This window comes from Candoia aspera, chromosome 6, assembly GCF_035149785.1.
Source record: "Candoia aspera isolate rCanAsp1 chromosome 6, rCanAsp1.hap2, whole genome shotgun sequence".
NCBI classification, from domain to species: Eukaryota; Metazoa; Chordata; class Lepidosauria; order Squamata; family Boidae; genus Candoia; species Candoia aspera.
In genome coordinates this window covers 40,712,739-40,728,749 of record NC_086158.1, presented here as the reverse complement: position 1 = coordinate 40,728,749, position 16,011 = coordinate 40,712,739, and positions in this window count along the sequence as shown.

Below are 16,011 nucleotides of genomic sequence, written 5' to 3'. Positions count from 1 at the left end.
CCAATTAAAGAAATGAAGCGGATTTACATACACTGTGCCATGCCGTCTATACTTGGGCTGTAATTTTTGCCACCAACTCTCAGCCACAGAAAGATGATGATGATGATGATGATGATGATGATGATGATGATGATGATTGATGGTGATGGTGACATAATTCCTAGGTTCTTGGTTGGAACTTGAATTTCTAAAGAACACCAGACAGCGTTGTGATTCGTTTTGTTTGTTTTCATACTGTGCTATTCTTTGATGAATTAAAGCAAATTATCATCATCATAAGAAAAGAGAACCTTCGCTACTGTCAGTGCTTATACTGAGCCCTATTCCAAAGAATTTGAACAGGCAATTTGTTGACCAGTTTCTAAATAGGATCCTGTATATTTCTACCCTGGAGAAGGAGGAATATGGTTGATATATTATATTATGTTATATCGCAGCTAAGGGCAACCCTACACATTATTAAAAACAAACAAACAAATCAAAGAGATGCCCAGGTGATTTACATTTGTCTTGCTACACATTAGGACTGTGCAGATATTTCTTTATTTATGGAAAATCATACCTATTTGCCCCAATCCTGTATGCATTTGGCTTAATATATTGATTAATCTCTTTTTGCAAGCATGTTACTGAATCCACATCAGGAGGAATGGTGCTAGAAGATCCTCCCCTTTTTCTCAGTCTCCTGCCCCCTCTCACACTCTCTTGGCTAATCTAGTTGCAGAGGTCCCTGCCTGCTACCTAGTTATCTAAGATACATTGATTCATGGAGTTGGGAGTAGGCCTTTAAGCTATGGAGTTCAGCCTCTACTCAGTGTAGGAATCTAAATGAGATCCTCCCAGACAGATGACAAATTAGCCTCTGGTTGAACACACTCAATGAAGGGAATCCCACCACCTTTCCAGATTAATTGGTTTCACTGTCAAATTGCTGTTTCTGGTTTTGTTTCTTAACATTCAATCAGAATTTGCCCTCTTTAACTTAAACTCATTATTACATGTCATCTGCTCTGGAATGGGAGAGAGCAAGATTCGGCCTCCAATGTGACATCCTTTCAGGTATCAGTCATATTTTCTCAAGGCTAATCATAACATGCTCTTTCAGTCTCTTTACATAGGTCTTACTCTTTAATTTTCTGGTCATCCTTTTACCCTTTTCTGTTCCAATGCCTTCTCTAAACCTGTTCCAGTTTCTCTGAATGCTTCTTAAAGAGTGGTACCAAGAATTGGACCCAGTACTCAAAGTAGTGTGTGAAAAGTAGATTCTCTAAAGTGAGGAGCTGGTTGGGGAAATCATTTGCTGGTCTGCTGACAGAAGAAATATTTTGGATCATCCTTGAAGCCAAGAAGGGTAAGAACCACAAACTTCACCAGGAGTTATGAAACTAGAAGTGTGGCAAGAGAGAAGAGTAAAGGTGATTGGACTCAGCAAGTTGTAGCATTAAGTGGCACAGTCCAGTGGGGGCTCACAAGAAAAACATCCTTAAAAAGAAGTAGCAGTAGACAAAAGCCACACTGTAAAACCAACACATATTCTCTGGTACACATTTTACCCAGTGTATGCATCCTTAATCATGTCCCTGGGATGTATATTGCAAACTTACTTTGACAGGCCCATTTTGCCTTGGTTTTAAAGCTTGGCTGCCCTCTCTCACCTTCAAACAGAAGCCCTTTCTAGCAATGTGCTTCTTCTAACTCTTGTCAGCTGCAAATGCAATTACTCTTCACTTCTGATCAGCTTCATTAATGACAGAGAGAGAAAAGAGTGAAATTGAGCATGTGGATTGTACAGGAACATTGTTAACAGGAAACACACATTTGCTATGCCAGATCACATCTTCTTCATCGACTGGTGATGCCCATTCTTTCTAAAAGGATGGATAGTGAGAATACAGAAAATTATATCGGTGCTTCAGTACTGCACTGGTTTGGGTTGACCAGTGTAAAATTCTGCAGGATTTGGAGTTTCACTGAAATTGTGATTAGACAGTTGAGAGAGGAGCTAAATGGATCAAGTATATTATTTTTATTAGGTTTTTATCCTGCCTTTTTAATATATATAACTCAAGGCAGCGAACATACCTAATACTCCTGCCTCCCATTTTTTCCCACAACAATATAAAGCACTTGAATTAAATTCATGATGGTCCTTTTGCTTCCATCTGTACCAAATACCCATTGTGTGTGCCTGCATTCACAACAGAGATCATGTTGCTCTCTTTTACATTTTGCATTAAGTTCAGAAAGCAGAGCTCTTGTAGATAGAGAAAAGGCTTCTCTCGCATTGACACACATTTTTAAGCCATGGATAATCCCAGGAACCTAGGACTCCTTAACAGAATGAAAGACAAAAATGCACAATAAAATAAAATTAATTTTATTTCTGTCATAATTTTATTCCCCCACCCCACCCCACAAAGTCTGATGCAGCACTTGAGATGTACTGTACTATGTCATTATAGGACAACCACATATGTGGAGAAGAAAGTGGAGAAGAAAGAAGTAAGAGAAAAGAGATGGAAGCAATTTTCAAGAGCCAACAAGTTCTGAGAGACTCAAGTCTGATAGCTCAGAATTCTCATCTTGGAAAAAACACCAAAGAACCTGCACCCACATCCATTCACAATGGATTTTTAGTTTCAGCGGCATTTACTAATAGATATGTCATTGTGGCCTTTCCCAGCCTGATATTTTTAAAAATGTGGTGGGATTTATGGACACTTTCCGGCAAAGGGTCAAGGCAGTGCAAATGTAACATGAGTGATTTTATCAGAATGCAAGCATGTAATGGCAGCATTTGCCTGATGATGTCTGATGTCATAATGTTAGCTTCATCAAAGATTGCTACAGATGTTGCTGCTGGGGTTGAACTTCAGAATTCCTTTTCATAACAAGTCCAGTTCTTAGATCTTAGTCCTGTTACTCTCCTAATGATTAAATTTAACTTAAAACCCCTGTTATTCTCCAAATCATTCCCCTGTTATTCCAGGTTCTCAGGGATGAGACAAGAGAATCTGGAATAAGTAATGATATAGATAGGTATAGGTATAGGTATAGATAGATATATAATTTCTTCCCCATTTGCCCAAATGAGTTTTTTTGGGCTCAGATACATGAAACTGCATAATGTGTTATTGGCTTCCAGGGCCTATTTAAAAAAAAATAAAAAATTGGGCACAGGACATTCATTTTAATCGCATTCTGCAATATTTCTTCTATATTTGATGTTATTGTAATTTATTTCTCCATTATAAATAGGGCAGTATTAGGAAGCCTAAATATTACAATAATTATTAAGATTATTTTTGACTGATTACTTTTACTACCTTGAATGAATGGGACTGAATTATATAAATATTTAAAATATTGACCCACACTTTGATGGGGCTCAGACGATGGGCTGCCAAGCAATCCTTTGCAATTGCCTCATTGCCCTGACCTCCTTAAAAGAGATCATATCATTTTTCAGTGAGAGGTCCTGATTCCAGGGAACAGCAATGAAGCTTTATGTGAGGTTTTAGTTTTCTAACATAAGAACTAAAAGTAGGTTTCATATTCATACCCATAGGTTTACAAATAGAATGGCTGGGTGCATACCCTAATCCTAATCTATATGCACTTCCAGTGAATTGACTCTACATACATGTGCCTGTGAGCAAACTTTCTACCATCTATACAGATGTAAAGAGGGAACAGGATTTTATGACACATCATGGTCACAAACCTTGAACAAAGCTGATTACCTGGGTTGATCACTCACTTAACCATGCTTTTTAGAAACCATCATTTGTGAGCAAGGTATAATCACTGGTTCCATATGGTATGAGCCAAATCCAAGAAACATATTCTGGCTTAGCATGATGTGTGAATTTAAAGAATGTTTGCATAGGACACAGTATTTTTTTTTTCAAATTGTTATAATTCCTTGCTTCTTTGGTTAGATTAAAAACCAGTTATTATATTATAGCTGAATCCTTTCCTGGCATCTTTTTGCTATATAGCAATGTGGAGATTCTGTAACAAAAGGACATGTTTGCTAGTTCTCATATCTTAGATAAGAAGAAATTGTGTTCAACGTTGGATAAATAATCTAGACAAATAAAAATTTCAGCACTGAATTCACAAAGTTTCTTCCTTAATACTAGGTGCTAGACCTACTATATTTTTATATACATTTGTACTTACTTTTGGCATTTTTCTTTGAATTATGTATGGTGAATCTCAGACTTTAATTTGAAAAAGCTATTAGGAGAAGCTGGGTTTCCTCCCATTTTCACAGCTATCCATGAGATGTCTTAGACGAAATGTTTCTCAGAAACAAGAGATTCAGAATATTTCTTAATTGAACACATTGAGAATGTTATTAAATTACCCTAATGCAGTTAAATCATTTGCAGCAATCTGTGCTTCATGAGCTTTCAGACATAACTGTTTAACATTCCAACTTTAGAATAGCACACACTTTCTTGAAAATATATTTGAAAACTAACCTGAAGTGAACCAATTTCTCAAGTTCTAGGTTACCTAGAACTTGTTAACTTGGCAATCCTGTACTTCTCAGATTCAGATAAACAAAGGAATAAAAATATGGATACCCAAGCTTCCATTTAATTTGTTGCAGTTTACTAGGTATGTATGGCATGGATTTGGTAGATGAAGTCTGTGTGAAAGGAGTAATGTTTATTCCCTGCAAATGGCACATATGTTTTATTTATTTATTTATTTATTGATTTATTTATTTATTTATCAATCATATTTATATGGCTACCCATCTCACACAAAGCAACTCTGGGCAGCACACAATTAGATAAAACAACAAATACAGTAGATTTTAAAAATCATTATAAAAAGTAATTATTAAAATAAAAATATTGTCAAAATTTTTAGAATATATAAACTTTAAATATATATAAACATGGAGAGAGCAAGAATATCAATCACAGTGGAGCCATCTAAGAATGTCTCTGGTTCCCAAAGACCCCTGGGCCTGATGACATAACCAGGCCTTGAGAGATTTCATAAATGATAGCAGGGAAGGAGCAAGCCTAACTTCGGGGGCAGAATGTTCCACAAGGAGGGAGCCATGGCAGAGAAGGCCTGCCTCCTGGGACCCACCAAATGCAGGTCCCTGACCGATGGAACCCATAACATACCTTTCCTGACAGATCTAATGGAATGGGCTGGTGAAATTGGGGAGAGGCAGTCCCTCAGATAACCTGGCGCCATGCTATGAAGGGTTTTAAAAGTCAAAAACAAACAGCACCTTGAATTGGACCAGGGAGCAAACTGGCAGCCAATGCAGCTCATGAAGCAGAGGTATAATATGTGCTCCTCTAGGAGCACACATAAAACTGCCTGCACTGCCACATTCTGCACCAGCTGAAGCTTCTGGATACTCTTCAAGGGCAGCCCCATGTAGAGCACATTACAGCAGTCCAATCTGGAGGTAACATGGGCATGTGTGACTGTGAGCAGAGCCTCCCGATCCAGGAAGTGGCACAATTGGTGCACAACACAAAGCTGTGCAAAGGCCCTCCTAGCCATGACTGCCATGTGTTCTTTGAGCAGGTCTGTCTGGGGCAGTGCCACTCCATCTAGCATCAAAGATGGCATAGCTGTAGAACTGGTAGGACCCAAAACCCAAGGTCACTCAGTCTTGCCAGGGTTCAGTTGAAGCCTGTTGTTCCCCATCCAGACCCTCACAGCCTCCAGGCATCACTTAATTTGCCAGGTGCAGAGCTGTATAGTTGGGTATCATTAGCGTACGGATGATATCCCACCCTGTGGCAATGGATGAGCTCCCCCAGTGGCCTCATGTAGATGTTGAATAGGAGAGGGAAGAGCACCAAACTCTCCATCGCCCCACATAGTTGGGGCCAAGGGTGGACTTCTCCTCCCCAATCATCACTGACTGGAATCGACCCTGCAGAAAGGAGGCAAACTTGTTCAAAAAATAAGAAAAGGAAGGAGAAAGGAGGCAAACTTATTCAGAAAATATTCTATTGTTTCTTATCTCATCCATGGACAAAATTGTTCTGAGGGACACAGAAGTGTGTGAAAGCAAAACTGTATTGAAATCTGCCGTCTCATAATTCCTGAAAGTTTCTTCACCTATTGAAAGAGGCTATTATTTTTCTGCTTCATTCATTCTCATGGTGCTTCAGAATACCTTTTGACTATTGTTGTTGTTAGACTTACTTTATTATTGATATGTTACTTTTTCCTCCTTCTTATTACATACCTCTTCATCACTCTAGACCCATAAACTGAACTGTCTTCCTGTTTCTCCCTCTAGCCTTTAATTCCTCAGGCACACATGGATACCTAGATTAATGGGCAAGGTTATGATATCTGGGCTTCAAAAATCCAAATAACCACTAGGGAGTAACAAAGACATACAGAAAACTCTAACTCTTTGTTGCCATCTAGTGATCATCTGGGTTTTTGCAGCCAAGATACGTATGCCTATACTGAAGAAATCTGTAGAATGTTAGAGTTGGATGTCACCTCAGAAATAATCTAATCCATCTCTCTGCTCAGTGCAACATCTGCTAAGTATTTTGTATGGATGGTTATCCAGCCTCTGTTGAACACCTCCAGTGAATGGGAGCACACCACTTAATGAAGCAACCTATTTCATTAGTTGATAGCTCTTACCAGAAGGAAATTTCTCCTAATATCTAATCCATATTAATTTATCTGAGGTTCAATCCACTAGTCCTTCCCTCCAGGGCAACAAAAAGCAAGTCCAATCCTTCCTCTTTATAACAACCTTTTAGATATATGAAGACTGCTATCATATCTCCCCTTACTCTTCTCTTCTACAGCTAAATTTACATTACTCCTTTAACCATTCCTTATGGGACTTGGTTTTCATTCCCCTCCCTAACTTGGAAACTCTCCTCTGAACTTGCTATAGTTTGTTGAGTTGGTTCCTTTCTAGACTGCAGTGTTCAGAACTGGACACAGTATTCCAAGTAAGTCCTGAGCAAGGCAAAATAGAGTTGGACAATAACTTTCTGTAATCTGGATTTCATGTTCCTGCTAATGCATCACAAAATAACATTTACATTTTTAGCAAGTACATCATTCTGTTGGCTGATGTTCAACTTATGATTTACTATAACACCCACATCTTTTTCACTTGTACTACCACCAAGCCAATTCTCCCCCAAACTTTACTTATGTCTTTCATGTTTTTGCTCTCTACAACTTTACTTTCTCACAGTTAAATTTCATCTTGTTTGTTTGGCTCAATTTGTCTTTTAAAATGTTAGCAACTCCTAATTTTGTGTCGTCTGAAAATATGATAATCACCCCCTTTATTAAAGTTATTAATAAAATGTTGAACAGCATAAGGTCTAGGTCATAGCCTTCTGGCACTCTTCTCAATATTACTTTCCAGGCTTATGTAAAGCATTTCATTTATTTATTTATCAAATTCATATGAATATTTCCTGGGTGCAGTCATTCAGCCAATTATGAATTCGTCTAACAGCACCACCCAGTCCATATTTTGCTACTTGATTAATTAGGATATCATGAATGAACATTTGTCAAATGTTTTATTGAGATCAAGGCATACTATGTTAATGACATTTCTCCAATCTATATACGTAGGAACTCTGTCAGAAAGGAAGATAAAGTTAGTCTGACATGACTTGCTTGTGACATATACCTGATGGCTCTTGTTAAGTCCTATCCAACTACTGACAAATACACTGTTTAATAATCTGCTCAAGGACTTGCCCAGTATAAATGTTAAATTGGCATGTATGTAATATGTTTGCTCCTCCTTCTTCCTTTTTTTGAAGACAAGGATAATACTTATTTTCTTCCAGTCATCTGGGATCTTGCTTTTTTTTTTTATAGTAAATTTTATTAGGTTTCAAGAAAAGAATAAAAACCACAAAAAACCAAAAAATTACAAAGAAAGGGAAAAAAAAACCTTAAAAAGTGCAGAAACACAAGATAATTTTTTTTTTCAAATTTACAAAAGATGTGGCTTCCGACTTTTAACAGCAAGGATATACAAAATTTCCATAATCAATCTCTTACTCTATATTAAACCAAAATACCACATTATTTCTACAAGTCATTCCAGTTTATCACATAATAAAAATCACTAAGTACAGCTACTTCTCCCCCTTATATTAAAATAAAGAAAAAAAATAATATAAACCTCCTAAACATCTTTCTCTCCTCCAAAAGATAAAACATATTTAATTATTCCCTTCCTACCACTATTCTGTACATTTCTGTCTACTATAATAATCAAATTAAAAAGCACATAAGTTGTCTGCTATTATACTTAATATTACAACAATTTTAATAATCCCAATCTTAATAAACCCAAAAAACAAAGACAATTCAAAACAGTAATTCCATGTCTTTAAAAGGGAATAACATCAATCAAATCCTTAAAGCAACCAAATAAACATTCTTTAACACTAATACAATAGTTTTAATAATTTTAATCTTAATAAACTCAAAAGACAAAGCCAATTCAAAACAGTAAATCCAAATCTTTAAAGGCAAATAGCATCAATCAAATCCTTAAAGCAAACCAGGTGAACATTCTTCAACCCTTGTCCCACTTAAAAATAAACCAGAGCAGTTACATATCCCCACAAGGTGCACAGAGCTTTCCTCTTGAAAGAATCAAACGGCCCAACTGCCCCCCTCAGAGATTCCAGGTTCTCTTCATGGCATTCCACCAGGAGATCGATTTTACTTATGGCTTGCAGGTCACTCTCTCCCTTAGATTTCTCCAACTCCATTTTCTAATCTTCATCCAGCATCTTGATAAAAATCCCAATCTCAATCTTAAAAAAAAAACCTACCGCTCTTAAATTCCTCAGTTTCATCTACCACATCCCCAACCTGATGGCACATTTTAGATCTCATTATTTTCCACAATGTCCTGGATATCTTGCATAAAAGCTTGACAGAAGTCAGAAGAAATCTGTTTAAAATCTTGGTGAAGGTCAGAAAAAAATTCTTTGAAATCCTCCATATTTCACACAGTAGATTATGGCACCCCCTAGGAGCTTAACCTGTGAAAATCGAAGATATGAAAGAATTCTGGAATGTGTTTACATAAAGCGAGAGTGAGATAGCAGACTGTTCTCAAGGGAAAGTGAAAACAGAAAGCTGAAGGTTCAAATCACCCAATTCAACGTGTAGTAAAATGCTAATATCTTCAAATTTAATGCAAAAATAATAACAGGAAGATAATTGTTTACTCTCAATCTTTGGGATTTCCTTTGGAAAGAAAACGAAATCCAAAATGTAATCCCAAAAATAACGCTAAGCACCAAGAGTACATATACTTTAAAAAAAAATACAAATTAGTGATTTAGAAATGGGGTGGCTGGTCTTAGTGTCCCTTTAAGGCTACAGCATGGAAATGGTGATGTCCCAGCCTCCTGGTTGCTTTTACCAGTCGAGCGTGAAACACTGTTCGTGACCTTCTGGCTGCAAGCAGCCATCTGGAGGACAGATGAGATGATTCCAGGTACTCTCCTTGATCCAGAGAACATTTTTGGGCTTCAGGAAAACCTGCCTGAGGCCGAAAAAAGCTCCACCTGCTGAACTAGAGGGCACAGCCTTTTCAGTCCGTCATTCCGATCTGAAGCCCTGGGATCTTGCTAATCTTCAAGAAGTTCTCAAATATTGTTTAGAATGGTTCTGTGATCACCTCTACTACTTCCTTCAATATTCTGTGATGTAATTCATCTGGCCATAGAGATTTGAATTCATTTAAATTAGCTAAGTGTTACCCTTTCTTTATCTATCCTGAACTGCAGCTCCCTCTTTCTACTAGCATAATGATGTCCATCTGGGGCTTCATTTCCCTTCTGAGAAAAGACAGATATAAAATACACATTAAGACATTGTTTTACCCATTATGAATTCACCCTTTTCTTGTTGTTACAGACATATAGAGTCTTTGCCTTTCCCTTTGTTTCTGACTTACCTGGATTTTTTTTTAAAGCCATTTGGAGCATTTCTCACAAGCCTTTGCTTGGTCTTTCTGACAGAGTTCCTTCAGTTTCTGGTGACTGTGTTGTATCTATCTTGTTTGTGATTGCATCTTCAGTACCTTAGCTTACAGGATTTACCATCCTCCCAGACATTTTTCTCAGTTAGGATATTAAGCCATTGAATCTGACCTATTTTCTGACTTAATTCATTAACATCTACAGTACTTTTCTGAAATCTAGTATACAAGTCTGAGTCTTCTCTATTCCTCCTATCCTTGATATCATAAACTTAAGGAAAACATGGTCACTTTCTCCCAAGGATCCATTTACCTTCACTTCTTCAACTAATTCCTTCCTTTTGGTAAGGAATAGGCCAGAGGTAGCAGACCTGCCTTGTTCCTTCTTGCACCTTCTGACAAATGAAGTTGTGAGCAAAAGAGGGCAGGCATTAGTTTGCCTCTTGGCATAATTAGATTTCCAGTAAATATTAGGATAATAAATTTCTACAGTGATAACATTTTTGTTTTTCCTTTTTTTCCTTATGCAAATGCTCCCAGCATGAATTCCATGCTCCAGTTGTGAATTTCTGGACAGGCATATGTGTTGCTTACATATATTCTTTTCAGTTCTTTTCAGTTTGTTCCTTTTGAATACGTTAAAGCCTTCTAGACCTATGTTCCACTGACATGTGTCATCCCACCATACTTCAAAGATTACTATGATATTGTATTTGTCCTCCTTTGTTAGGATTTTAAAGTCTGCTTGAGTCCTGTATTCTGTATGCTAGTATAGAAACATCTGAGATTGTGAATCATATACTCTACTGGCTTTGCTCCTGTATTGTAGTTTCCTACCAATTTCTAAGTACTGCTCCCCACCCACCCATCCCCATCCCATACTTCTTTACTTTGTCCCCTGTGCTGTTGACCCAACACAGTTCATATTCAGTTCTGGGCTTTTGCTACCCTCCCATTTTTGTTCTATTTAATGGACTTCCCGGTGAGGTACCTGTGAACATGTCCTTTCCAGATTTTTTTGAGGTGTAGCTGTATTTTTCAGGAAGATTGCACAGTCCATGGTCAAGGAACCCAAACCCTTATTAGTGGCACCATCAGTATAGCTAGTTGTTAACTTCTAGGATCTTACTCTCTCTTCTTACATGATCATCAGTAAGAGACATCTTAGATGCAAGAATTTCATGATGCACTTCCACCCATGAGAATAACACTAAACTTTCCTTATCATTTTTTAAAAAAAAGATAGTTAGAAAGCAATTGTTCTTTATCAAATTTATTTAGAATGGAAAATGGGGGGAAAAGCCATAGAAAAAGTTTTTAGTTTAGCATTAATGTGATTTATGCTAAATCACTATCACAAGTTTAGCATGTGATTCTTCATATGACTTTCCTAAAGTTCAGCCAGTCGGGCTATGTCTTCACAATTTTGGCTGAATAGCCTCTCCATTCTTGAGCTGCTATAGCCTTGCATAAGCCAGATTTTTCACCGTCTCTGCCACCATGGATAAGTTTTCATTCTCATTTTGTAGCTATCATTTTTCTTCATCACTGTTGATTCTTCTGCCAATATTGTGACAAAAAGAGATCCGTTACAGTAAAAACCCATTTAAACAAAATAATGCCAAAATACAGAAGCTTCAGTTGAAGGAAGAAAAAAACAAGAAAATTAAAAAGAAAATTAAAAAGAATTATAGCCCAACAGCCAATCAGGCCAGCATTTATCGTTCCCCTCCACACAGAGTGAGCATTCAAAGCCCAGTATATTTATTGCCCCAAGTGGATGTTGTCTTGCACCAGCTATGGACCTGACCCTTGACTGATGATGTACCATCAAGGTGGTGTCAACTCTTAGCAGCCACATTTATAGATCTTTTCCAATATGGTCTGTCCCCAACCTGGCCCTTAGGTCTTCCAATGGGCACCCATTAACAGTGTATTTAAGTCCACCCACCTTGTTGCTGGTCATCCTCTTCTTCTCTTTCCATTCTCCTTTCCCAGCATTAGAGCCTTCTCTAGAGAGCTAGGTCTTGGCAAAATGTTTCCAAAATATGATATTTTGAGTCTGGTCATTTGTGTTTTGAGTAAGAAATTTGGGTTAATTCTGGCAGATATCTCTATCTATCTATCATCTTACATTTGCCCTTTGGGCAGTCTTATTGTGCTTAGAAACAACTGACCTATGACCGAGACAGAAATAGAAAATTCTTAGTTCTGCCTTCTCTTTTCAGCTTCCATCATAAAAAATGAGACAATGTCTATCTATAAAGGTGCCATGGTTTATGGCTTAGTATGATTGTTTTTGTTGTTTATTTGTTTAGTCACTTCCGACTCTTCGTGACTTCATGAACCAGGCCATGCCAGAGCTTCCTGTCGTTTGTCAACACCCCCAGCTCCCCCCGGACGAGTCCGTCACCTCTAGAATATCATCCATCCGCCTTGCCCTTGGTCGGCCCCTCTTCCTTTTGCCCTCCACTCTCCCTAGCATCAGCATCTTCTCCAGGGTGTCCTGTCTTCTCATTATGTGGCCAAAGTATTTCAGTTTTGCCTTTAATATCATTCCCTCAAGTGAGCAGTCTGGCTTTATTTCCTGGAGGATGGACTGGTTTGATCTTCTTGCAGTCCAAGGCACTCTCAGAATTTTCCTCCAACACCACAGTTCCAAAGGATCTATCATCCTTCTCTCAGCCTTCCTTATGGTCCAGCTCTCGCAGCCATATGTTACTATGGGGAACACCATTGCTTTAACTATGTGGGCCTTTGTTGTCAGTGTGATGTCTCTGCTCTTAACTATTTTATCGAGATTTGTCATTGCTCTTCTCCCAAGGATTAAGCGTCTTCTGATTTCCTGACTGCAGTCAGCATCCGCAGTATCTTCGCACCTAGAAATACAAAGTCTTTCACTGCTTCTACATTTTGTCCCTCTATTTGCCAGTTATCAATCAAGCTGGTTGCCATAATCTTGGTTTTTTGAGGTTTAGCTGCAAGCCAGCTTTTGCACTTTCTTCTTTCACCTTTATCATAAGGCTCCTCAGTTCCTCTTCGCTTTCAGCCATCAAAGAGGTATCATCTGCATATCTGAGATTGTTAATGTTTCTTCCAGCGATTTTATCCCCAGCCTTGGATTCCTCAAGCCCAGCATGTCGTATGATGTGTTCTGCGTACAAGTTGAATAGGTAGGGTGAGACTATACAGCCCTGCCGTACTCCTTTCCCAATCTTAAACCAGTCCGTTGTTCCGTGGTCTGTTCTTACTGTTGCTACTTGGTCGTTATACAGATTCTTCAGGAGGCAGACAAGATGACTTGGTATCCCCATACCACTAAGAACTTGCCACAATTTGTTATGGTCCACACAGTCAAAGGCTTTAGAATAGTCAATAAAACAGAAATAGATGTTTTTCTGAAACTCCCGGGCTTTTTCCATTATCCAGCGGATATTGGCAATTTGGTCCCTAGTTCCTCTGCCTTTTCTAAACCCAGTTTGTACATCTGGCAATTCTCGCTCCATGAATTGCTGAAGTCTATCTTGCAGGATCTTGAGCATTACCTTACTAGTATGTGAAATGAGTGCCACTGTTCGATAGTTTGAACATTCTTTAGTGTTTCCCTTTTTTGGTATGGGGATATAAGTTGATTTTTTCCAGTCTGATGGCCATTCCTGTGTTTTCCAAATTTGCTGGCATATAGCATGCATTACCTTGACAGCATCATCTTGCAAGATTTTGAACAGTTCAGCTGGGATGCTGTCGTCTCCTGCTGCCTTGTTATTAGCAATGCTTCTTAAGGCCCATTCAACCTCACTCTTCAGGATGTCTGGCTCTAGCTCACTGACCACACTGTCAAAGCTATCCCCGATATTGTTATCCTTCCTATACAGGTCTTCTGTATATTCTTGCCACCTTTTCTTGATCTCTTCTTCTTCTGTTAGGTCCTTGCCATCTTTCTTTTTGATCATATCCATTTTTGCCTGGAATTTACCTCCAATGTTTCTAATTTTCTGGAAGAGGTCTCTTGTCCTTCCTATTCTATTGTCTTCTTCCACTTCCACGCATTGCTTGTTTAAAAATAATTCCTTATCTCTTCTGGCTAACCTCTGGAATTTTGCATTTAATTGGGCATATCTCCCCCTATCACTGTTGCCTTTTGCTTTCCTTCTTTCTTGGGCTACTTCTAGTGTCTCAGCAGACAGCCATTTTGCCTTCTTGGTTTTCTCTTTCTTTGGGATGTATTTTGTTGCTGCCTCTTGGACAATGTTGTGGACTTCTCTCCATAGTTCTTCTGGGACCCTATCTACTAAGTCCAGTCCCTTAAATCTATTCTTCACCTCCACTGCATATTCCTTAGGAATATTAGTGAGCTCATATCTAGCTGATCTGTGGGTCTTCCCTAATCTCTTTAGTCTGATCCTAAATTGTGCAAGAAGAAGTTCGTGATCTGAAGTACAGTCAGCTCCAGGTCTTGTTTTTACCGACTATATAGATGTCCACCACCTTTGGCTGCAAAGGATGTAGTCAATCTGATTTCGGTGTTGTCCATCTGGTGAAGTCCACGTATAAAGGCGTCTCTTAGGTTGTTGGAAGAGAGTGTTTGTTATGCAGAGTGAGTTGTCTTGGCAAAATTCTATCAGCCTATGTCCTGCTTCGTTTTGTTCTGCCAGGCCATGCTTACCTGTAATTCCAGGTGTCATTTGACTGACCACCTTAGCATTCCAGTCTCCTGTGATGAAAATAACATCTCTTTTAGGCGTATTGTCCAGTAGGTGCTGCAGATCCTCATAGAACTGCCTACTTCAGCTTCTTCAGCATCTGTGGTTGGGGCGTATATTTGGATCACTGTGATGTTAGATGGCTTGCCCTGAATTCGAATTGAGATCATTCTATCGTTTTTTGGATTGTATCCAAGCACTGCTTTAGCCACTTTACTATTAATTATGACAGCTACTCCATTTCTTCTGTGGTCCTCTTGTCCACAGTAGTAGATCTGGTGGTCATTTGATGTGAAGTGGCCCATTCCAGTCCATTTCAGTTCACTGACGCCCAAAATGTCTATCTTTCATCTTGACATCTCACCAATAACCACATCCAATTTGCCCTGGCTCATAGATCTTACATTCCAGGTTCCAATGGTGTGTCGATCCTTAGAACATCAGATTTGCCGTTCACCACCAGCACCGTCGGCTGCTAGCCGTCCTTTTGGCTTTGAGCTAGCTGCGTCATCATGTCTGGGGCTGGTTGAACTCATCCTCTGCTCCCCCCCCAGTAGCATTTTGACCATCTTCCGACCTGGGGGTCTCATCTTGTGATGGTAAAGCGACATATCTCTGGTTGTACTGATCCATTTAGTTTTCACGGCAAGAATACTGGGGTGGGTTGCCATTACCTTCCCCAGGGATCACATTTAGTCTGACCTCTCTGTCATGACCTTCCCATCTTGGGTGGCCCTTCACGGTTTAGCTCATGGCATCATTGAGGTGCTCAAGCTCCAGCACCACAACAAGGCAACAATCCTTTACTGAAGTATGATTAAACCCAGCTAATTGTGACTTGTTCAACAGTTTAAAGCATAATTTTGCAGGATGTGTAATTGCATCCAACAATTCAAGGTTCTTTACACAGATGGTAGAAAGCTTATTCAGAGGCATTATGTATGTAGTCTCATTTCCTTTAAAGTTTCCATAGAAGGCTTGGAGACAAGCCCCAGGCAGTACAAGAACAGTTTGTCACAGAAGTTATTCCAAAATCTGAATGTTCTCAGGCAGTGATTCAAATACTAGAAGCTTCTATTCCATGCCCAAATTCAGCTGATGCTGATCATAGCTAGCTGCAGAAAGTGGGCTACTTGGGAGAAATAGCCTACCATGAAGTAAAGAATTACTCTCCCATAAAGGACTAGTCCCACAAAGCATTGGGTCTACCCCGAAGACCCACCCCCTCTGTTTTCTTCCCTTTGAATTTCTATGCAGCACTAGTAGTCCTCTTGCAGGCTGGGTCATCAAATATCTGTATCAGGA